The sequence below is a fragment of the Scyliorhinus torazame genome, chromosome 19 (genome assembly GCF_047496885.1).
Source record: "Scyliorhinus torazame isolate Kashiwa2021f chromosome 19, sScyTor2.1, whole genome shotgun sequence".
Taxonomy (NCBI): domain Eukaryota; kingdom Metazoa; phylum Chordata; class Chondrichthyes; order Carcharhiniformes; family Scyliorhinidae; genus Scyliorhinus; species Scyliorhinus torazame.
Window position 1 is genome coordinate 76,754,394 of NC_092725.1, and position 24,301 is coordinate 76,778,694.

Below are 24,301 nucleotides of genomic sequence, written 5' to 3' on the forward strand. Positions count from 1 at the left end.
TTTCTGCCTGAACCTTCCAAAAAGTTGGCAGATTCCTAGATTAATAATTTCCTTTACATTTATATTTTATAATGTTATTGAAATTCCTGTGAGCAATCAAATTAACTATTACTTTCAAGGTTCTGGCCTCAACCACGATTGTCATTACATTTTTCAGCATGGTTGCTGGATTTGTGATCTTTTTCTCAATTTTATACACGGCTATAACTCTTTTTTTACTATATCACCATACTATTCAATTCTGCAGGACTGAGGAAATATTCTGATAATATTTATATCAACTCGAACAAGCAGACCATTGCGATTCTAATGACAATTCAGATTGGTGAACAGCTCTGGTAGCTTCCTGCCATACAGGCCAGAAGAATTGTCCTGTATGATAATGGTTTGCTGTATGAAATGGGGTCAACTCATGAAGCCACCATTGGAGGAGATACTTCAGCGTGATGACTCTGTTGACACAAAGAATGGAGAGGAAACCAACACTTGTCTGCAGCTAAAGCTGTACAGCAATGGGTTACTGAAGAGAACATCAGCGTGACCCCTGCATCAAACGTCATGTGTAACACAGACGCCAGTCCCTAATCCTATACTCAACAGTATCTGCCCAAATATCAGCAGTATGTTCATTTCACATCCAAGCGAGGATGTGCACGAAGGACAGAATTTAATCCAGGCAATGGAGTCACACTTGCAGGCTGGAGAGGCCCACATCACTTCCTTTGGTGCACGCCCATTGCATTAAGTGCCAATCAGCACTAAAGTGGCTCACGCCGGGGTTTTGCCGCGATCAATATTCCGGGGGTGGATATCCTGCCCCCCCCCCAATGAAAGCTTCTGGCAAATCAATGGCTGGCAGCTGCCCGTTGAAAACAGCACCAGCGGGAGTGGTAGTAGCTACTGTCAATGCACCCACCAGAGGCCCAGTGTCAGTGAGGTATCCACTCAGTGAATAAGAGACGGATAGGGGTTAGAGGGTGCATTTGGAGGGGTGGAGTGAAACTGGGGCTTCACAGCAAGGGCAAGTGGGTGGCTCCCAGCGGATGCCTCTCAGTCAGGCATTGGGTGCCTGACAACATGGAACCCTCTCCCAGACCACAAGCAAACCCCACAGAATATTACTTCCTGGGTTCCCCAGATGGTCAGCAGTGGTGGTATCAGGTTCTTAAGTGGACATTACTTGCCAACTTTGGGCACCTAAGAGCTATGAACTGCCCAGGAGCCTTTGCGCCCCAGAGTTAATCAGGGTGTAGGCCGGAAGGTAGGGGGTTTTGCACCCAGCACCCTTCTGTCTGATTAAACACCTTCACAGCTCCAAAAGCTCCCAGTGTGCCCCTATTAGCTACACTATGAGAGGGTGGAGGCTGCTGTGACTCATTGAAAATGTCATGATGAACAATATGAACTTATGAACTATAAATATGAATTTATGAAGTATAAACCCAAAATGGACACTTTCCTGGAACACAAAATGGAGTTGAGAAGTCAGGTGACTATTTTCCTTGCCAATACACATGGAATTGTAAGAACACTAAACTAATTTTTATGTCTAGCTCAGTCTTGACAAAGTCTTTAAAATGCAGATGAAGCCTCCTCTGATAATGGCTGCATTTCTCCAACTAATTAGACAGACTGTGTTCACACTGTTGCAGCCTCAGTTACTTCAAACTTGACATCCCGAAATAACTGGTGGAATTTTCTATCCTGGAGATTAAGTGCAGTGGCAGGTGGGAAAGTTGGTGTGAATCTCACTGGCAGTGAGGAGGGGTTCTCATACCTCATCATCGCTTTTCAGCTCATTATTTATGCATCAGCGAGTAGCTCATTGAATTTCATGGCAGTCAGGCAGGAATTAATCCACCCTTCCATGACCTCACTGGGTCGAAGGTCTGGACACCATATTTGAATGGCACCCAAACACACATACACTCTCTGCAGGCCAAGTGTCTGGGAAACCTATTGGAAATGGCAGCCAGATGATCCCAACCCTCTGTCCTAAAGTTCAGCCTTCGTAGATTATCATAGAATTTACAGTGCAGAAGGAGGCCATTCGGCCCATCGAGTCTGCACCGGCTCTTGGAAAGAGCACCCTACCCAAGGTCAACACCTCCACCCTATCCCCATACCCCAGTAACCCCACCCGACACTAAGGGCAATTTATCATGACGAATCCACCTAACCTGCACATCTTTGGACTGTGGGAGGAAACCAGAGCACCCGGAGGAAACCCACACACACATGGGGAGGATGTGCAAACTCCGCACAGACAGTGACCCAAGCCAGAAACGAACCTGGGACCCTGGAGCTGTGAAGCAATTGTGCTATCCACAATGCTACCGTGCTGCCTTCTGCTTGAGAGATTCCTCCAGGCATTTCTAGACCAGCAGGGAGGGAAGCAAGAGGCCCATGAACCTGACCCCGTTGGAAGAGAATCAATGATCTCATCCACTCTAAAAGGGAGGTCAACCTTCTCCTCACTCCAAACTCACACTTTGATTTGGGCATCAGACATTCTAAAGGTTACAGTCCTCAGGGATCTCACACATTACCAGCAGAAATAACGTCCGTGCTGATTGTCTGACAGACACTTCAACATCTCCATCTCAATTAACATCCTGCAATGTAGTGTCTTCACCTCCTACCGGGGAGGACTCAGCACACACAGCAGTCATGCATGCTTCTGATCTTCACTTTCATCCGTGGTGCCCATAGTCAATTCATCTATCTTTATGCTGGACAAGTTCTTCCACAGCAAAAGGGAGAGATTGCAGACTGGAGAATTGTGGATGACAGAATTGAGGCCACTCTTCTCCTGTGAGGAGCAAGTGGTAGTGCTCACGGAGAGGTCATGGACCATTCCTGCACAATAGGCGAGTTTAATGTCCCCCAACAAGCCAGTGAAGGTGGGCAGTAGACAGTGGCCGCACGTAGAAAATAACTGTGAGTCACTCATAACGTAGGTGCTTGTCTTGTTGATGACCGATTATCTCTTTTCTTTATTCTCGGCACTAGCAAGAAAAGATGATGGGAGAGCACCAGCCAGCGCAACAGTCCCAACCCCCAGAACACCTTGCATGTGGAGGCATCTGAAGAAGACCCATCACTGCAGTCACCTGCACCCTCCACCAGCACATATACAAATCTAAGTGGGTTTAGTTCTAGAGCATGCTCGGGGTCACTATCTGGTGAGCATCTCACAGACAAGTATCTACAGCAGACGGAGGCAGTGGCAGTTGAGGTCTCTGCTACTTGGAGGGCTACTGTAGACCAGGCCCTGTCTGAGTCCGATGATGACCCTCTGGAATTGGCCCTTAGAGAAATGCTGGAGCCCCAAAGGCAGACAGGGGAACATCAGGCGGGGTTACCAGAGGCCATCAGCAGATTGGAATGAAGAATGGAGGAGACAATCCACATTCTGTCTCATGTTGTGGCTCCGACATGTGAGCACATCAAAGTCTCCATTAGAACGTTGGCTTTTGCCTTGGATACACATGCCAAGCAGTTTTTGTTGGATATGCACTCAGACGTGCACACCATCACTATAGCCATGAGTGGGATCTATCAGTGGCTAGGCCGGATGGGGCTGGGGCACCTCTACCTCCCTCCAGGTGCCCCTTCTCCTCAAGAAGGGACAATTGGGTACCCACAGGGAGGAGGCGGAGCGTCATCCAAACACCCCAGCACCATCCACACAGGAGACTCCAAGGGTGGCCATCAGCTCCGAATCATCTTTGCCTGTTACCCCATCCACTTCAACAGGTCAAGCCAAAGAGGGTGTCCCTGACCAAGAGCAGGAGACCTTTATCAGGCCTGGGCTCTTCAGGCCTCCAGTGGATGCCTACGAAGGTCCTCCAAGACAACAGGGCACAGCAGTCAGCAGGCTGACTCTACTTCTGATGCGGTTGTCAGGGTTGCACCTAGGTGTCAGGTAAGAAAAATTAAGAAGTACTATGTGAGTATGTTTGGTGGCATAGGTGTTCAATCACTGTATATACTTTGCACCTTTGTGCTTCTCTCCATCAAAGCCTTAGGTAATGAATGGCTTATCCATGTTGTGCAATGTTCCACGGTCATCCAATGGTAACAGATGCCCCTCCCTGCCCATTTATCACCCATCGTGTCCCTCAATTTTATGTTGTCTCCCTCAATCTCAGTTCAGCCCTTTATGTCCACATATGGGACATGAACAAAGCCAGTTCCTATGTGAACATGGTTGTTGAGCAATGCATATGTAGGCCTTGATCCTCATAGGATCATATAATATATCCCCAGGACTGTCTCACACTACTACCCTCAGTGGCTTTTGATAACCTCCCCCCTCAGTCATGAATCTGTCTTCCAATCTTCCTTCCCGTGCTCTACTCACTTCCCCCCAGGCATGCCTCTGTCTTCCCCCTCCCTGCTTGAATTGCCTCCCGTGCAGCAGCCTTGCTGCAGCTTCAGAAAAGCACTAGGATCTCACAGCATAGCTGTCAAAGGTAGGTGAAAGAAGCATCTATGCCTCACAGATGCTATGAAGTGAAGGTCACCAGGTGTACGCCACTTATATACAGTCCTCAAACAGTCCATTCTAATTATCCACTGAATGGGCATTTAAATTTGGAGGGAGAATTTGATTCCAGTAAGGTGCATTTTTATGAACATCCAAGAGATGCAAAGGTACGCAAATGTGATTCCTGACATGGATCAGCGGGTAAACTGACCTGTCATGGAAGTCAGGAGAATAAAATTCAGCCATTGGGTGAGAAAAGTTCTATTTTAAAAGGGGACACGTGGATGAGTGATATTTGGACTCCATTGTCTGATAATGGCCTAACCACCAGGAACTATTCAAGTGACAAAGACAGGGGTTGAATTTTACAGTATTGCTTGCCCTCCCACCACTCTGGTAGAGAAGTCACAAGTCACTGTTGAGTCCACTGACAAAAAATGGGCACCCTGCAGTGACAATATTCTAGGGGTGGCCTCACAGGAGAGGTATGGTATAGTGGCAATGCCACCAGGCTAATAACCCAGAGACCCAGGTGGGCCATGGGTTCAAATTCCACCACAGCAACTGGTAAAGTGTAAATTCATTTAAGAAATCTAGAATTTTTAAAAAGCTAGTCTCGGTAATAGTAACCATGAATCAAGTAGCATTCACTAATGTCCTTTCTTTAGGGAAGGGGAAATCTACCCTCATTACCTGGTATGGCCTACATGTGACTCCAAACCCACTACAATGTGGTTGACGCTTTAACTGTCCTCTGAAATGGCCTAATAGGTCACTCAGTTGTAACAAAACAGCTACAAGGGATGAAACTAAGACATTACATGGCATCAACGTCAGCAGCAGAAATAACAATGGCAAATTCAGCCCTGTCGACACGGCAAAGCCCTCCTTATTAACATCTGGCAAAAATTTAGGGAGATGTTTCACAGACTAGTCAAGCAACAGCCTGACATGGTAATACTCATGGAGTTGCATCTTACAATGACCCAGACACCATCTTCACCGTCCCTCGGTATATCCTGTCCCACTGACAGGACAGATCCACCAGAGGTGGTGGCACAGTGATATACAGTCAGATGGGGGGTTTCTCTTGGGATTTGCAATGTCGACTCTGGATCCCATGAATTCATATGGCATCAAGTCAAACATAGGCGAGGAAACCTCCTGCTGATTACCATTACTTACCCTCCACCCCTGAACCTGATGAATCAGTACTCCTCCTTGTTTGAAGAATCACTTGGAAGAAGCACTAGGGTTGGTATGGGCACAGAATGTACTCTGGGTGGGGGACTTCAATGTCCATCACCAAGAGTGGTTCGGTACCACCATTACTGATTGAGCTGGCCAAGTCGTAGATGGTATAGCTGCAAGATCTGTCTGTGGCAGGTGGTGAGGATACCAACACAAATCTACATTTTTTGTAAATTAAGGGGCAATTTAGCGTTGTTCATCCACCTCCCCTGCACACCTTTGGTTGTGGGGGTGAGGCCCACGCAGACCCGGGGAGAATGTACAAACGCCACACGGACAGTGACCCAGGGCTGGGATCAAACGCAGGTCCTCAGTGCTGTGAGGTAGCAGAGCTAACCACTGTGCCACCATTCCTTCCCCAACATGAATCTACTTGTCACAGGTGCATCTGTCCTTGAAAGTATCAGTAGGATGTATAGTCCTTGTGCAGTCAAAATCCTTCACATTGAGGATACCCTCCATCGTGTTGTGTGGTACTACAACAGTGCTAGATTGGATAAATTTTGAACAGATGTAGCAACTTAAACTGGGCATTCATGAGTCACTGTGGGCAATCATCAGCAGCAGAACTGTATACAACTACAATCTGTAACTTCATGGCCTGGCATATCCCTCACTCCACCATTACTATTAAATGAGATTTTCAGCCCTGGTTCAGTGAAGTGTGCAGGAAGGCATGCGAGGACCAGCACCAGTCATATCTAAAAATGAAGTGTCGGTGTGGTGACACTGCAACACAGGACTACCTCTGAGCCAAACAGCGAAAGCTGCATGCAATAGACAGACTAAGCAATCGCATAACCAATTGATCTGGTCTCAGCTCTACTATCCTGCCACATCCAGTTGCCAATTAAACAACTAACAGGAAGAGGAGGCGGCACAGATATCTCCAATCTCAATGATGGGGGAGCCCAGCACATCAGCGCAAAAGACAAGGCTGAAGCATTTGCAATCGTTTTCAGCCAAAAATTCAGTCGATCTTCTATTTCAGCCACCTCTGGAGGTCCCCAGATTTACAGATGCCAATCTTCAGCCAATTCAATTTGCTCCATATGATATCAAGAAACAGGTGGATACTGCAAAGTCTATGGGACCTGACGATGTTGCAGCATTTGTACTGAAGAACTAGAACTCCAGAACTAGCTATGCCCTTAGCCAAGTTGTTCCAGTGCAGCTCCAACACGGGTATCTACCCTGCAATGTGGAAAACGTCATGGGTATGTCCTGTCCACAAAAAGCAGGAAAAATCCAACTCAGTGAATTACCGCCCTGGCAGGCTACTCTTGATCATCAGCAAACTGGTGGAGAGGATTGTCGACAGTGCTATCAATTGGCGCTTACTCAGCAATAACCTGCTCACTGACCCTCATGGACAGAAGGACAATCTAGCAGCAATCTAGCAGATGTACAGGGAAACTGGCACCTCCAAGTTTCCTTCCAAGACACACCACTCTGACTTTGAACTATTTGCCCTTCCTTCATTGTTAAAATTCTGGAACTCCCTCCCTTACAGCACCCTGGATGTACCTACACTACATGGACTCCAGCGATTCAAGACAGCAGTTCATCACCAACATTTAAGCACAGTTAGGAATGGGCAATAAATGCTAGTCTAGCTAGTGACACCAACATCCCATGGACGAATAAACAAAACAATGTGAGAGCGGAACGCCTGTCCCTCATGGACAGGAAGTACTGCCCTTGAGGGCTGCCAGCCAGTTTGATTGGACAGCAGCTGATTTCTCCCGCAGTCTCAGAATAAAGTGGTGGCCGCAGCTAGGACTATAAGGGAGTCCCAAGAAGAAAAGCATGAATGCCAGACTGTAGTGGCAAGGCTAATGGTAAATGCCGAGCTGCTCGAGTCCCAAAGGGAAACTTGAAAAATGTTTTTTTGCAATTTGTATAGTATGAGGCAAGATTCTGAAAACCAGAAATTATGACCCTGACTACTTGTGATGATTTTTATAGTAAAGTAAATGTTTGTTAAGAAATAAAGCAAAAGGAATTACACTTAAGCACAAGAATGGCTTCACACAGTAAACCGTTCTTTAAAACAGTTCCAAAAGATCTTAACTAAAACTATTCTCAGAGCTAACCTTCCCCTTTTTTGTTCAGCAACTTGAATCATAGAATTACAGTGCAGAAGGATGCCATTCAGCCCATCGAGTCTGCACCTGCCCTTGGAAAGAGAACCCTATGTAAGCTTAGGCCCACACCTCCACCCTATGCCAGTAACCCAACCTAACCTTTTGGATACTAAGGGACAACTTAGCATGGCCAATTCACCTGGCCTGCACATTTTTGGACTGGGAAGAAACCGGAGCACCAGAAGGAAACCCACACCGACACGAGGAGAAAGTGCAAACTGCACACAGTCACCCGAGACTGGAATTGAACCCAGAGCTGTGAGGCAGCAGTGCTAACCACTGTGCCTCCTTGCCGCCATAACTATTATAGATTTGAATATCTATAGAACTCCAATAATTTTTACGATGCAGTCCTTTATTTCCTCTTAGCGTGTGCTCTGAAGCTGACAGCAGCTGTTTCTTCAGGTTTGTCTTTGTTTACGTTGTTTTCTGGGAGTTCTAACCAGCTATCCTGCTGTTCTCTAGGAGATCTAAGCAGCTACCCCCTCACATAGGCTTCAGTATTTCCTGAAATGTATTATTTCCCTTTGGTCTCCCCATTATCTTAGCCAGTCTCTTTAGAAATATTTTCTTCCCTGAATTGATCATAGAATTTTTTTTAAATTATTGCGTCGGAGAAGGAGGGAGAAAAGTAAATAGTTTAAAAACAATGGTCATGTAAATAGTTCATAGAATTTCATAGAACTTACAATGCAGAAGGAGGCCATTCGGACCATCGAGTCTGCACCGGCCCTTGGAAAGAGCACCCTACCCAAGCCCACGCCTCCTCCACTCCATCTCCTTAACCCAACAATCCCAATTAACCTTTTCGGACACTAAGGTCAATTTTGAATGGCCAATCCACCTAACCCGCACATCTTTGGACTGTGAGAGGAAACCGGAGCACCCGGAGGAAACTCACGCAGACATAGGGAGAATGTGCAGACTCCACAGAGACAGTGACCCAAGCCGAGAATCGAACTTGGGACCCTGGAGCTGTGAAGCAACCGTGCTAACCACTATGCTACCGTGCTGCCCACGGGATAGTTAAAGGGATAGTTTCACATTGTTGTTGAAAAGAAAAAGCTAAACATGTGGGGAGGTGTAATATTAAGGGTTAACAGATGGATATGTTCATCTATGTGGCACATGATGATGTGGCAATAATGTCAGGGCAGGGCATTCATGTGCTAAGTACTGTAGGGATCAGACAGGTAGTCCAGAGGGGAGATGTGTCTAACTTACTGTACATACTGTAATTAGTGTAAATTAACTAGTTTTTAAGTAGATACCCTGATACTCCTGCAGCTCTTCCTTAATACTATCCTGGTCTAGCAGCTTCTACAACATAAAGAGTCCTTTAATTGACCATTGATAGGCAACTTAAGGGCCTGATGCACTATCAATTATGACGAAACGAAAGTAGAGAGTAATCGAGGCTTTATTACACAGAGATGTGTGGCCTCCTACAGCTGCTGCCGAAATGGCTGCAGTTCGGAGAGCACACACATTTATACTCTGCCTGCTGGGTGGAGCCAGCAGGCAGGGATCTACCCCCATACCTGTAGTACAGGGGCCTTACCGTAATACCCTCGTATGCAGTGCAGTATATACAATATAATACAACAGTGGTGACTACCACATTCACCCCCTGTTAAAAATGAGTCCAGCGGGGCTGGTGGAAAACTATTTACATACAGGTTGATATTAAAATTTCAGAGAAGGTTATAAACTGAGACGGTCGGGCACCTTGATCCGTCGTTGAGAGCGCCGCAGTGCTGGTGGCGAGTCAGGCCAGGTGACTCCGGGAGCGTGTCGCCATCCTCTTCATCCCCGGGTGGGACCAAGGAGAGGACAGATTGGCCTGGAGTGGGGTCTGTGGTGGGGTGCACTGGCGGAAGGGAGGGTGGTGCCGGGGCAGGGGGGGGGGGGGCGTGTGGGGACCCAGCTGGTGCCAGGTTCCTGAGGGAAACTATATCTTGGCGGCCGTCGGGGTACGCTACGTAGGCGTACTGCGGGTTTGCGTGGAGTAGCTGTACCCTCTCAACCAACGGGTACGCCTTGTGGAGCCGCACGTGCTTGCGGAGGAGAACGGGTCCTGGAGCTGCCAGCCACGTTGGGAGCGAAACCCCTGAGGTGGACTTCCTGGGGAAGGCAAAGAGACGTTCAGGGGGGGTTTCATTAGTCGCCGTGCACAGGAGCGACTGAATGGAGTGAAATGCGTCGGGGAGGACCTCCTGCCAGCAGGTGGCCGGGAGATGTCTGGACCGTAGGGCCAGCTGGACAGCCTTCCAGACCGTCCCATTCTCCTGCTCCACCTACCCGTTTCCCCGGGGGTTGTAGCTGGTCGTCCTGCCCCTGTTGAGCAGGTACTGGCGCAGCTCATCACTCATAAATGATCGCCGGTCGCTGTGGACATAGGCGGGGAATCTGAACAGAGCAAAGATGGTGTTGAGGGCTTTGATGACGGTGGCAGGTGTCGGGGCATGGGACGGCGAAGGGGAATCTGGAATAATCATCGACCACATTGAGAAAATACATGTTGCGGTCGGTGGAGGGGAGGGGCCCTTTGAAGTCCACGCTGAGGCGTTCAAAGGGGTGGGAGGCCTTCACCAGGTGCGCACGGTCTGGCTGGTAGAAGTGCGGTTTACACTCTGCGCAGACCTGGCAGTCTCTGGTGACAGCCCTGACTTCCTCGATGGAGTAGGGCAGATTGCGGGCCTTAATGAAGTGATAAAAGCGGGTGACCCCTGGGTGACAGAGATCATCATGCAGGGTCCGGAGTCGGTCCACTTGTGCGCTGTCACATGTACCTCGGGACAGGGCATCGGGCGGCTCGTTGAGCTTACCGGGGTGATACAAAATCTCGTAATTAAAGGTGGAGAGCTCAATCCTCCACCGCAAGATCTTATAATTTTTGATCTTACCCTCTGTGTGTTGTTAAACATGAAGGCAACCAACCGTTGGTCTGTGAGGAGAGTGAATCTCCTGCTGGCCAGGTAATGCCTCCAGTGCCGCACAGCTTCAACGATAGCTGGGGCCTCCTTTTCGACGGAGGAGTGCCGGATTTCGGAGGCATGGTGCGGGAAAAGAATGCCAGAGGCCTGCCTGCCTGGTTGAGGGTGGCGGCCAGAGCGACGTCTGATGCATCGCTCTCGACTTGGAAGGTGAGCGTCGCGTCGACCGCGTGCATTGCGGCCTTGACGATGCCGGCCTTGATACGGTTGAAGGCCTGGTGAGCCTCGGCCATCAGTGGAAAACCGGTGGAGTGGATGGGCCTTGGCCGCGTAGTTAGGGACCCACTGGGCATAGTACAAAAAGAACCCCAGGCATCGTTTGAGGGCCTTGGGGCAGTGGGGAAGGGGGAGATCCATGAGGGGGCGCATGCGATCGGGGTCGGGCCCTAGAACTCCGTTCTGAACCACATAGCCGAGGATGGCTAATCAGTTCGTGCTGAACACACACTTCTCCTTGTTGTAGGTTAGGTTGAGGAGTTTGGCGGTGTGGAGAAATTTGGAAAGGTTAGCGTTGTGGTCCTGCTGGTCGTGGCCGCAGATGGTGATGTTATCCAGGTACGGGAAAGTGGCCCGCAGTCCGTACCGGTCAACCATTCGGTCCATCTCCCGTTGGAAGACCGAGACCCCGTAGTGACGCAGAAGGGAACCCTAAGGAAATGGTAAATGCGGCCGTCCGCTTCAAACGCGGTGTACGGGCGATCTGCCTTGCGAATGGGGAGCTGGTGGTAGGCAGATTTCAGGCCCACTGTCGAGAAGACCCGGTACTGTGCAATCTGATTGACCATATCAGATATGTGTGGGAGGGGGTACGCATCGAGCTGTGTGTACCGATTGATGGTCTGACTGTAGTCAACGATCACCCTGTTTTTCTCCCCCGTTTTCACCACTACCACTTGGGCTCTCCAGGGGCTGTTGCTGGCCTCGATGATACCTTCCCGCAACAGCCGCTGGACCTCAGACCTAATGAAGGTCCTATCCTGGGCGCTGTAACATCTGCTCCTGGTAGCGATGGGTTTGCAATCCGGGGTGAGGTTTGCAAACAGAGAAGGGGGGTCGACCTTAAGGGTCGTGAGGCCGCATACAGTAAGGGGTGGTAGGGGCCCGCCAAATTTCAGGGTTAGGCTCTGGAGGTTGCACTGGAAGTCCAGGCTGAGTAGCAAGGCAGCGGAGAGGTCGGGGAGGACGTAGAGCCAAAAGCCGCTGAGCTCTACGCCCTGGATGGTGAGGGTGGCGATGCAGTACCTCCAGATCGCCATGGAGTGGGATCCGGAGGCCAGGGAGATTCTTTGGTTAATGGGGTGTACCGCGAGGGAGCAGCGCCTTACCGTATTGGGGCGGATGAAGCTGTCAGTGCTCCCGGAGTCCAGAAGGCAGGATATCTCATGCCCGTCGACCTTCACCTTTGTCGACACAGTCGCGAGGTTGTGCGGTCGGGACTGGTCGATCGTGATGGAGGCGAGACGCGGCTGGTCGTTGGCGGTTGCAGGCGATGAGCGGCCCGATGAGGTGCCCGACGGGCAGGCTTCCTGAGGCAGGGAAGATGGTGGCGCCCATGGGCCGCACGTGTCCTGAGGTAGGCAAGATGGCAGCGCCCTTGGGCCGCACGTGTCCTGGGGCAGGCAAGGTGGCTCCGCCCATTGGTTGTGAGGCAAGCAAGATGGCGGCGCCCACGGGCCGCACGTGTTGTGAGGGGAGCAAGATGGCGGCGCCCACGAGCCGCAAGTGTTGTGAGGCTAGGAAGATGGCGGCGCCCACTGGCCGCACACGGGGGTGCAGACACTGCAGCAAAATGTCCTTTCTTGCCGCAGGCCTTTCAGAGCGCGCTCCGCGCCGGGCAGCGCTGCCGGGGCTGTTTTGTCTGTCCGCAGAAGTAGCACTTGGGTACCCCGGGGTTGGTTGGCTGCTGCGCGATGCAGGCGTGGGGTTGGCTGGGGGCGGTCGCTGATGGGGTCCACGATAGGGTGGCCGCTGGCGGGGTCCACGATGCCCAGGAGGGGTGAGCCATGCGGTCGGGGGCATGCGCCTGTACGTTCCGTGAGGTGACTGTGAGCGAGAGCTCTAGTCTCTTGGTCGCCGCGAGGTCAAGCGTAGCCCCTTCTAAGAGGCGCTGGCGGATGTAGGCCATAATGAACGCGTCTCTCATTAGCAGGTTAGAATGTTCAGCGGCCGAAAGAGCCTGGCAATCACATTCTCTCACCAGGACGAGCAGGGCACGCCAGAAATCTTCCACAGACTCACCGGGAAGTTCGTGCCGCGTGGACAGGAGGTGCCTGGCATAGATCTTTTTTTTTAAAAAAAATATTTATTAACGTTTTTCAACATAGCAATTTTTTTTCCCTTACAAACAATAAACCCCCCCCCCTCTAAACAAAATAACACAAAATCGCCCTGAGCTAGATATATACATGGTAAAATGATATATTTACATAGCTTTATACACTGGCTCTCGTCCATTCGTGCCAGTTTCCCCCACCCTCCATGTTATCCCCCGCTCATCCGTCCCCTCAAGCAATCTCTCGTTCCCCCCCCCCCCCAGGGTTGCTGCTGTTGCTGACCGACCTTCCTCTAACGCTCCGCGAGGTAGTCTAGGAACGGTTGCCACCGCCTGTAGAACCCCTGCGCAGACCCCCTTAAGGCAAACTTAATCCTCTCCAACTTTATGAACCCAGCCATGTCGTTTGTCCAGGCCTCCACGCTAGGGGGCTCCACCTCCTTCCACATTAGCAAGATCCTTCGCCGGGCTACCAGGAACGCAAAGGCCAGAATGCCGGCCTCTTTCGCCTCCTGCACTCCCGGCTCGTCCACTACTCCAAATATTGCTAGCCCCCAGCTTGGCTTGACCCGGACTTTCACCACCTGAGATATTGCTCCCGCCACTCCTCTCCAGAACCCCTCCAGTGCCGGACATGTCCAGAACATGTGGACATGGTTCGCGGGCTCCCTGAACATCTTCCGCATCTGTCCTCTACCCCAAAGAACCTACTGAACCTCGCCCCCGTCAGGTGCGCTCTGTGAACCACCTTAAACTGTATCAGGCTGAGCCTGGCACATGAGGAGGAGGAATTAACCCTACCCAGGGCGTCAGCCCACAAACCTTCTTCGATCTCCCCCCCCAGCTCCTCCTCCCATTTACCCTTCAGCTCTTCTGCTAGCGCTTCCCCCTCTTCTTTCATCTCTTGGTGAATTGCCGAAACCTTGCCCTCCCCGACGCATACACCCGAGATCACCCTGTCTTGAATTTCCTGTGTCGGGAGCAGCGGGAATTCCCTGACCTGTCGCCTCACAAAAGCCCTCACCTGCATATATCTGAATGCATTTCCCGGGGGTAGCTCAAACTTCTCCTCCAGTGCCCCTAGGCTTGCAAAAGTCCCATCGATGAACAGGTCCCCCATTCTTCTAATCCCCGCCAGGTGCCAGCCCTGGAACCCCCCCGTCCATCTTCCCCGGGACAAACCGGTGGTTACCCCTGATCGGGGACCATACCGAGGGTCCCACTGCACCCCTATGCCGTCTCCACTGGCCCCAGATCCTTAACGTTGCCGCCACCACCGGGCTCGTGGTGTACTTTGATGGCGAGAGCGGCAGCGGTGCCGTCACCAGCGCCCCCAAGCTCGTTCCTTTGCAGGACGCCATCTCCATCCTCTTCCATGCCGCCCTCTCTCCCTCCATAACCCACTTACGGATCATCGCCACGTTTGCTGCCCAGTAGTAGCTCCCTAGGTTTGGCAGCGCCAGCCCTCCTACTGGCTCCAGGAACCCTCTCCTTACCCTCGGGGTTTTGTTCGCCCACACAAACCCCATAATACTCCTACCTACTCTCTTGAAAAAGCCCTTGGTAATCACGATGGGGAGGCACTGGAACACAAACAAAAACCTCGGAAGGACCACCATTTTTACCGACTGCAATCTACCCGCCAACGAGAGCTGCAACATGTCCCATCTTTTGAAGTCCACCTCCATTTGGTCCACCAACCTTGTCAGATTCAATTTGTGTAGGGCCCCCAAGCTCCTGGCTATCTGGATCCCTAGATACCGAAAACTCCCCTCCGCCCTCCTCAGCGGTAGGTCCCCTATCCCTCTTTCTTGGTCCCCTGCCTGCAGTACAAAAAGCTCGCTCTTCCCTACATTGAGCTTATAGCCCGAGAACTCCCCAAACTCCCTCAAAGTCTGCATGACCTCCATCATCCCCTCCATTGGGTCCGCCACGTACAGCAGCAGGTCGTCCGCGTATAGCGACACCCGATGCTGTTCTCCCCCGCGGACCACCCCCCTCCATTTATTAGACTCCCTCAGTGATATGGCCAAGGGTTCGATCGCCAATGCAAACAACAGGGGGGACAGAGGGCACCCCTGCCTCGTTCCTCGGTACAGCCGAAAGTACTCCGACCTACAAAGAACAAAGAAATGTACAGCACAGGAACAGGCCCTTCGGCCCTCCAAGCCCGCGCCGACCATGCTGCCCGACTAAACTACAATCTTCTACACTTCCTGGGTCCGTATCCTTCTATTCCCATCCTATTCATGTATTTGTCAAGATGCCCCTTAAATGTCACTATCGTCCCTGCTTCCACCACCTCCTCCGGTAGCGAGTTCCAGGCACCCACTACCCTCTGCGTAAAAAAACTTGCCTCGTACATCTACTCTAAACCTTGCCCCTCTCACCTTAAACCTATGTCCCCTAGTAATTGACCCCTCTACCCTGGGGAAAAGCCTCTGACTATCCACTCTGTCTATGCCCCTCATAATTTTGTATACCTCTAGCAGGTCTCCCCTCAACCTCCTTCGTTCCAGTGAGAACAAACCGAGTTTATTCAACCGCTCCTCATAGCTAATGCCCTCCATACCAGGCAACATTCTGGTAAATCTCTTCTGCACCCTCTCTAAAGCCTCCACATCCTTCTGGTAGTGTGGCGACCAGAATTGAACACTATACTCCAAGTGTGGCCTAACGAAGGTTCTATATAGCTGCAACATGACTTGCCAATTCTTATACTCAATGCCCCGGCCAATGAAGGCAAGCATGCCGTATGCCTTCTTGACTACCTTCTCCACCTGTGTTGCCCCTTTCAATGACCTGTGGACCTGTACTCCTAGATCTCTTTGACTTTCAATACTCTTGAGGGTTCTACCATTCACTGTATATTCCCTACCTGCGTTAGTCCTTCCAAAATGCATTACCTCACATTTGTCCGGATTAAACTCCATCTGCCATCTCTCCGCCCAAGTCTCCAGACAATCTAAATCCTGCTGTATCCTCCGACAGTCCTCATCGCTATCCGCAATTCCACCAACCTTTGTGTCGTCTGCAAACTTACTAATCAGACCAGTTACATTTTCCTCCAAATCATTTATATATACTACAAAGAGCAAAGGTCCCAGCACTGATCCCTGTGGAACACCACTGGTCACAGCCCTCCAATGAGAAAAGCATCCTTCCATTGCTACTCTCTGCCTTCTATGGCCTAGCCAGTTCTGTATCCACCTTGCCAGCTCACCCCTGATCCCGTGTGACTTCACCTTTTGTACTAGTCTACCATGAGGGACCTTGTCAAAGGCCTTACTGAAGTCCATATAGACAACATCCACTGCCCTGCCTGCATCAATCATCTTAGTGACCTCCTCGAAAAACTCTATCAAGTTAGTGAGACACGACCTCCCCTTCACAAAACCGTGCTGCTTCTCACTAATACGTCGATTTGCTTCCAAATGGGAGTAGATCATGTCTCGAAGAATTCTCTCCAGTAATTTCCCTACAACTGAAGTAAGGCTCACCGGCCTGTAGTTCCCGGGATTATCCTTGCTACCCTTCTTAAACAGAGGAACAACATTGGCTATTCTCCAGTCCTCCGGGACATCCCCTGAAGACAGCGAGGATCCAAAGATTTCTGTCAAGGCCTCAGCAATTTCCTCTCTAGCCTCCTTCAATATTCTGGGGTAGATCCCATCAGGCCCTGGGGACTTATCTACCTTAATATTTTTTAAGACACCCAACACTTCGTCTTTTTGGATCACAATGTGACCCAGGCTATCTACACCCCCTTCTCCAGACTCAACATCTACCAATTCCTTCTCTTTGGTGAATACCGATGCAAAGTATTCATTTAGTACCTCGCCCATTTCCTCTGGCTCCACACATAGATTCCCTTGCCTATCCTTCAGTGGGCCAACCCTTTCCCTGGCTACCCTCTTGCTTTTTATGTACGTGTAAAAAGCCTTGGGATTTTCCTTAACCCTATTTGCCAATGACTTTTCGTGACCCCTTCTAGCCCTCCTGACTCCTTACTTAAGTTCCTTCCTACTTTCCTTATATTCCACGCAGGCTTCGTCTGTTCCCAGCCTTTTAGCCCTGACAAATGCCTCCTTTTTCTTTTTGACGAGGCCTACAATATCACTCGTAATCCAAGGTTCCCGAAAATTGCCGTATTTATCCTTCTTCCTCACAGGAACATGCCGGTCCTGTATTCCTTTCAACTGCCACTTGAAAGCCTCCCACATGTCAGATGTTGATTTGCCCTCAAACATCCGCCCCCAATCTATGTTCTTCAGTTCCCGCCTAATATTGTTATAATTAGTCTTCCCCCAATTTAGCACATTCATCCTAGGACCACTCCTATCCTTGTCCACCAGTACTTTAAAACTTACTGAATTGTGGTCACTGTTACCGAAATGCTCCCCTACTGAAACATCTACCACCTGGCCGGGGTCATTCCCCAATACCAGGTCCAGTACCGCCCCTTCCCTAGTTGGACTGTCTACATATTGTTTTAAGAAGCCCTCCTGGATGCTCCTTACAAAGTCCGCCCCGTCTAAGCCCCTGGCACTAAGTGAGTCCCAGTCAATATTGGGGAAGTTGAAGTCTCCCATCACCACAACCCTGTTGTTTTTACTCTTTTCCAAAATCTATCTACCTATCTGCTCCTCTATCTCCCGCTGGCTGTTGGGAGGCCTGTAGTATAACCCCAACATTGTGACTGCACCCTTCTTATTCCTGATCTCTACCCATATAGCCTCACTGCCCTCTGAGGTGTCCTCTCGCAGTACAGCTGTGATATTCTCCCGAACCAGTAGCGCAACTCCGCCTCCCCTTTTACATCCCCCTCTATCCCGCCTGAAACATCTAAATCCTGGAACGTTTAGCTGCCAATCCTGCCCTTCCCTCAACCAGGTCTCTGTAATGGCAACAACATCATAGTTCCAAGTACTAATCCAAGCTCTAAGTTCATCTGCCTTACCCGTAATACTTCTTGCATTAAAACATATGCACTTCAGGCCACCAGACCCGCTGTGTTCAGCAACTTCTCCCTGTCTGCTCTGCCTCAGAGCCACACTGTCCCTATTCCCTAGTTCTCCCTCAATGCTCTCACCTTCTGACCTATTGCTCCCTTGCCCACCCCCCTGCCATACTAGTTTAAACCCTCCCGTGTGACACTAGCAAACCTCGCGGCCAGGATATTTATGCCTCTCCGCTTTAGATGCAACCCGTCCTTCTTATACAGGTCACATCTGCCCCGGAAGAGCTCCCAGTGGTCCAGATAATGGAAACCCTCCCTCCTACACCAGCTGTTTAGCCACGTGTTTAGCTGCTCTATCTTCCTATTTCTAGCCTCACTGGCACGTGGCACAGGGAGTAATCCCGAGATTACAACCCTCGAAGTCCTGTCTTTTAACTTTCTGCCTAGCTCCCTGAACTCCTGCTGCAGGACCTCATGCCCCTTCCTGCCTATGTCGTTAGTACCAATATGTACAACGACCTCTGCCTGTTTGCCCTCCCCCTTCAGGATGCCCTCTACCCGTTCGGACACATCCTGGACCCTGGCACCAGTGAGGCAACATACCATCCTGGAGTCTCTTTCACGTCCACAGAAGCGCCTATCTGTGCCCCTGACTATAGAGTCCCCTATTACTATTACTCTTCTGCGCTTTGACCCTCCCTTCTGAACATCAGAGCCAGCCGTGGTGCCACTGCTCTGGCTGCTGCTGTTTTCCCCTGATAGGCTATCCCCCCCGACAGTATCCAAAGGGGTATATCTGTTTGAGAGGGGGACAACCACAAGGGATTCCTGCACTGACTGTCTGCCCTTTCTGGTGGTCACCCATTTCTCTGCCTGCACCTTGGGTGTGACCATATTTACATAACTGCAATCAATGACGCTTTCCGCCACCTACATGCTCCTAAGTGCATCCAATTGCTGCTCCAACCGAACCATGTGGTCTGTGAGGCGCTCCAGTTGGGTGCACTTTCTGCAGATGAAGCCATTCAGGACGCTGGAAGCCTCCCGGACCTGCCACATCTCACAGTCAGAGCACAGCACCCCTCTAACTGACATTGCGTCAATTAATTAAAATTATTTATTTATTTATTTTTAAAAAAAAATTTTTTAATTTCAAAGTTACTGTTTACTATCTGTTTCCTAGCACAAGATTTCTAATAGAAATGCGAAAGCTAAATATAGTTTTATTCTCTAATTTTTAATTCAGTGATTATGTTTAATTTGTTACCAATGCTCAATTTTTTAATTTAGTGTAGAATCCCAACCAGCCACTCAGGCCACAGCTTTTCTGTGATGTCACTTCAGTTTCCCCCCGACACACACAATTTGAAAAAGGTATAAAAGTAAAAATGAGTAAAAATCACTTACTTACCTTCTTACCTTCTGAGTGTCTTAGATGTTCTCAGGTTCTCTCCCTGACAAAGACTGCTCCTCCACCTCCGAACCTTGACCTGCACAATGCTAATAATATAATATAATAATAATATAATATGGTACTTACCTCACACTCTTATTATTAGGTTAGAGGAGGAGGGTGGGTGGGAGATACTACACGTGTAGTGTCTCGGGTTTCCTCTCCACCAGAATTTATTGGTTGGGGTGGGGGGGGGGGGGGGGGGGGGGGCCCTTCCCAGAAGTCCGCGGGTCGAACTTCCGGTTCCCGCCTTATATTTAAAAAAAAATAAAAATAAACAGAAAAGAAGAACAGACACGGGACCAGGTAAGGCTTTTTAAAGTAAGTACTCACCTCCCAGAAGAGGTGAGTACTTCCGTCGGTTCGTCACCATACTTGCCACCAGGGCGCTGTAAAGGAGCTTAACCCAGCTAATAAACCCTCTCCCGAACCCAAACCTACGCAACACCTCCCAGAGGTACTCCCACTCCACTCGGTCAAAGGCCTTTTCCGCGTCCATGGCTGCCACTATCTCTGCCTCTCCCTCCTCCGATGGCATCATTATCACGTTTAAGAGCCGCCGCACATACGTATTTAATTGCCTGCCCTTTACAAATCCCGTCTGGTCCTCATGTATCACCCCGGGACACAGTCCTCAATCCTCGTGGCCAGCACTTTTGCCAATAGCTTAGCGTCCACATTAAGGAGCAAAATTGGCCTGTACGATCCACATTGCAGTGGGTCCTTGTCCCGCTTCAGAATCAAGGAAATTGTCGCCTCCAACATTGTCGGAGGAAGGGTCCCTTCCTCTCATGCCTCGTTAAAGGTCCTCACTAGTAGCGGGGCCAACAGGTCCGCATACTTTCTATAGAACTCCACCGGGAACCCGTCCGGCCCCGGGGCCTTCCACGCCTGCATGCTCCCCAAACCCTTACTCAGCTCCTCCAACCCGATTGGTGTCCCCAAACCAGCCACCTCTTGCTCCTCCACCCTCGGGAACCGCAGTTGGTCCAGGAATCTTCTCATCCCCTCTTCCCCCCCTGGGGGCTGGGATCTGTACAGCTCTTCATAGAAGGCCTTGAATACCTTGTTTATTTCCGTTGCACTCTGGGCCATGGCTCCCCCACCATCTTTGACTCCCCCTATTTCCCTCGCTGCCGCCCTCTTACGGAGCTGGTGTGCCAGCATCCTACTGGCCTTTTCCCCGTACTCGTAGGTCGCCCCCTGCGCCTTCCTCCACTGTGCCTCCGCCTTCCCCGTGGTCAACAGGTCAAACTCCGCCTGGAGCCGTCGCCTTTCCCCAAGTAATCTTTTCTCCGGGGCCTCTGCGTATCTCCTGTCCACTTGCAAAATCTCCCCCACTAACCTCTCCCTTTCCCTGCCCTCTGTCTTCTCCCTATGAGCCCTGATGGAGATTAGCTCTCCCCTGATCACCGCCTTCAACGCCTCCCATACCACCCCCACTCACACCTCCCCATTGTCGTTGGCCTCCAGGTATCTTTCAATACACCCCCTTACCTTCCCACACACCACCTCATCTGCCAGCAGTCCCACATCCAACCGCCACAGCGGGCGTTGGTCCCTCTCCTCTCCCAGCCCCACCTCCACCCAGTGCGGGGCATGGTCCGAAACGGCTATGGCCGAATACTCCGTCCCCTCCACCCTCGGGATGAGCGCCCTGCCCAGCACAAAGAAGTCTATCCGGGAGTATGCCTTGTGCACGTGGGAGAAGAAAGAAAATTCCCTGTCCTGCGGTCTTGCAAACCTCCATGGGTCCACTCCCCCCATCTATTCCATAAACCCCCTGAGCACCCTGGCCGCCGCCGGCCTCTTTCCCGTCCTTGATCTGGAGCGGTCTAGTGCTGGGTCCAGCACTGTGTTGAAGTCCCCTCCCATTATCAGTCCTCCTACCTCCAGGTCCGGGATGCGCCCCAACATGCGCTTCATGAATCCAGCATCATCCCAGTTCGGGGCGCATACATTTACCAACACCACCCACGTCCCTTGCAACCTACCACTCACCATCACACATCTCCCTCCATTGTCCGCTACGTTAGTCTTGGCCTCAAATGACACATGTTTTTCCACCAGAATTGCCACCCCTCTGTTTTTCGCGTCCAGTCCCGAATGAAATACCTGTCCTACCCATCCCCTTCTTAACCTAACCTGGTCCGCCACCTTCAGGTGTGTCTCTTGGAGCATAGCCACGTCTGCCTTCAGTCCCTTCAAGTGCGCGAACACTCGAGCCCTCTTCACCGGTCCGTTCAGGCCCCTCACGTTCCACGTTATCAGCCGGATTGGAGGGGCTCTCAACCCCCCCCCCCCCCCCCCCCCCCGCCGACTAGCCATCTCCTCTTCTGGGCCAGTCCCGTGTCCGCGTCTCCCTCACCCTCCAGGCCCCCAACCGGGGGACTTCCGTCCCGGCCACCTCTTCTGCGTCCCATTCCCTTTCGGCCAGTTCAGCAGCAACCCTGTTTTCCCCCCCTTCCCCCCCCCCCCCCTCCCCCGCTAGATACCTGTCTAGCTTTTTTGCTCCCTCCATATCACTCCCGTAAGTCAGCCGACGCCTGCTGACCCCAGCTTCCCCCGCCATCCCTTTGACCCCCTGTGTGGGAATCTCCCCATCAGTAGACGTTCCTACGTTTCCCCTCCCACCTTTCTTCCCGCGCGCGGGAGAAAAACCCCACGCTTTCCAGAGCCTGCCCCGCCCCCCCTGACGCAGCTTCTGTTGCGGCCTTGTCTCTCATCCCCAGCCCATATGACATTCCCTGCGCGTGCTTGCCCCCCTATATACAACCGCCATCATACCTCAACCCTCAAATACCCCCCACCCTCACAAACCCTCAATTAGAGTCCAACTTTTCAGTTAGTATAAAGGTCCACGCCTCTTCGGGCGTTTCGAAGTAGTGGTGTTGGCCGTTATATGTGACCCACAGTCGCGCTGGCTGCAACATTCCAAATTTCACTCCTTTCCGATGCAGCACCGCTTTGGCCCGGTTGAAACCCGCTCGCCGCTTAGCGACCTCCGTGCTCCAGTCTGGGTATATTCTAATCTCAGCGTTGTCCCACTTGCTGCTCCGCTCCTTCTTGGCCCATTTCAGGACCCTCTCTCTGTCTGTGAACCGGTGAAATCTCACCACCATCGCCCTTGGCGGCTCGTTTGCCTTGGGCTTCCTCGCCAGCACCCGGTGCGCCCCTTCCAGCTCCAGCAACCCCAGGGGGGCCTCCGCACCCATCAGCGCCCCGATCATTGTGCCCGCATATGCCGTGGCGTCGGCCCCCTCCACTCCTTCAGGGAGACCCAGGATCCGCAGATTCTTTCTCCTCGACCTGTTCTCCAGGTCTTCGAGTCTTCCCGCCCACCTCTTGAGTAGCGCCTCATGCTGCTCCACTCTCACCGCCAGGCCCAAGAGCTCGTCCTCGTTCTGGCTGACTCTTTTCTCTACCTCCTGGATCTTAACCTCGTGGGCCTTCTGGGTGAACCCGAGTACTTCAATTGCCGAAAGCATAGGCGCCAGCATCTCCTTGTGCATCTCCTCGCGCTGCTCTTCGAAGCAGTGGTTGATGAACTTCTGCAGCTCCCCTTTGTCCCTGGCCACCACCATTTTGTTTTTTTTACCCTGCTTCTCCCGTTGCTCCAGTGCCACTTTTCTGGCCGTTGCTCTTTGGGTCTGTTTCATAGGCATTGGAGGGGGACCTTCTCTTCCCATCCACACGGGTTTTTGTCGAAAAAAGTTCCGTTGGGGCTCCTCTAGCGAGTCCGAAGGTCCGTGGTAGCGGGAGCTGCCGACTCGTGCGGCTTAGCTCCGCATCGCCGCACCCGGAAGTCCGTGACTGGCATAGATCTTGTTGGTCTGCTGAGCGTAGTTCTCCTTCAGTAGTGCCATGGCCTCTGCGTAGGTAGGCGGGTCCTGGATGAGGGGAAAGACATAAGCTCAGCCGCGTGTACAGAATCTGGAACTTCTGTGCTTCTGGGATTGGGTCTGTCGCAGATCCGGTGTCTGCTTCAAAGCAAGCTAGCCAATGTGTGAAGTCCTTTTTGGCGTTGTCTGCTTGAGGATGCAGATGCAGGTGATCCGGTTTGATGCGGAGATCCATCTTTGTAAAATCTCTGTTTAATAAATTGATGCACTATCAATTACGACGAGACGAGAATAGAGAGTAATCAAGGCTTTATTACACAGAGATGTGTGGCCTCCTACAGCTGCTGCCGAAATGGCTGCAGTTCGGAGAGCACACACATTTATACTCCGCCTACTGGGCGGAGCCAGCAGACAGGGATCTACCCCCATACCTGTAGTACAGGAGCCTTACAGTAATACCCTCGTATGCAGTGCAGTATATATAATATAATACAACAGTGGTGACGACCACAGGGCCTCAATAGGCCGAGGGGTGAGTGGGCTGGTTGACACATTACTTACCAATTGCAGTATGGGGAAAACTCAGGGGTGGTCAGGAAGGCTTGTCACCCATTTTGTTTTACGTGCTTTCCACCGCCTTCAAATATGCTGGCAGATGGCCGCAACATTCCACCCAGGGTTTCAGATCTGGGTTTTTATAATATTCACATGAGTTCCGAGAAGGTCCATATTCAGTTGATGACATGCAAGGCCATAAAGCGATAGGCAATACTACCAGCATTACCAAAATAGATTACAGGCCTGTATTGTTTCAAGTCCTCACCCTTGGGAAAAGCAAGTGTAACAAAGAACTGACATTATAAAACTTTAAAAACACGCTTCTTGTAT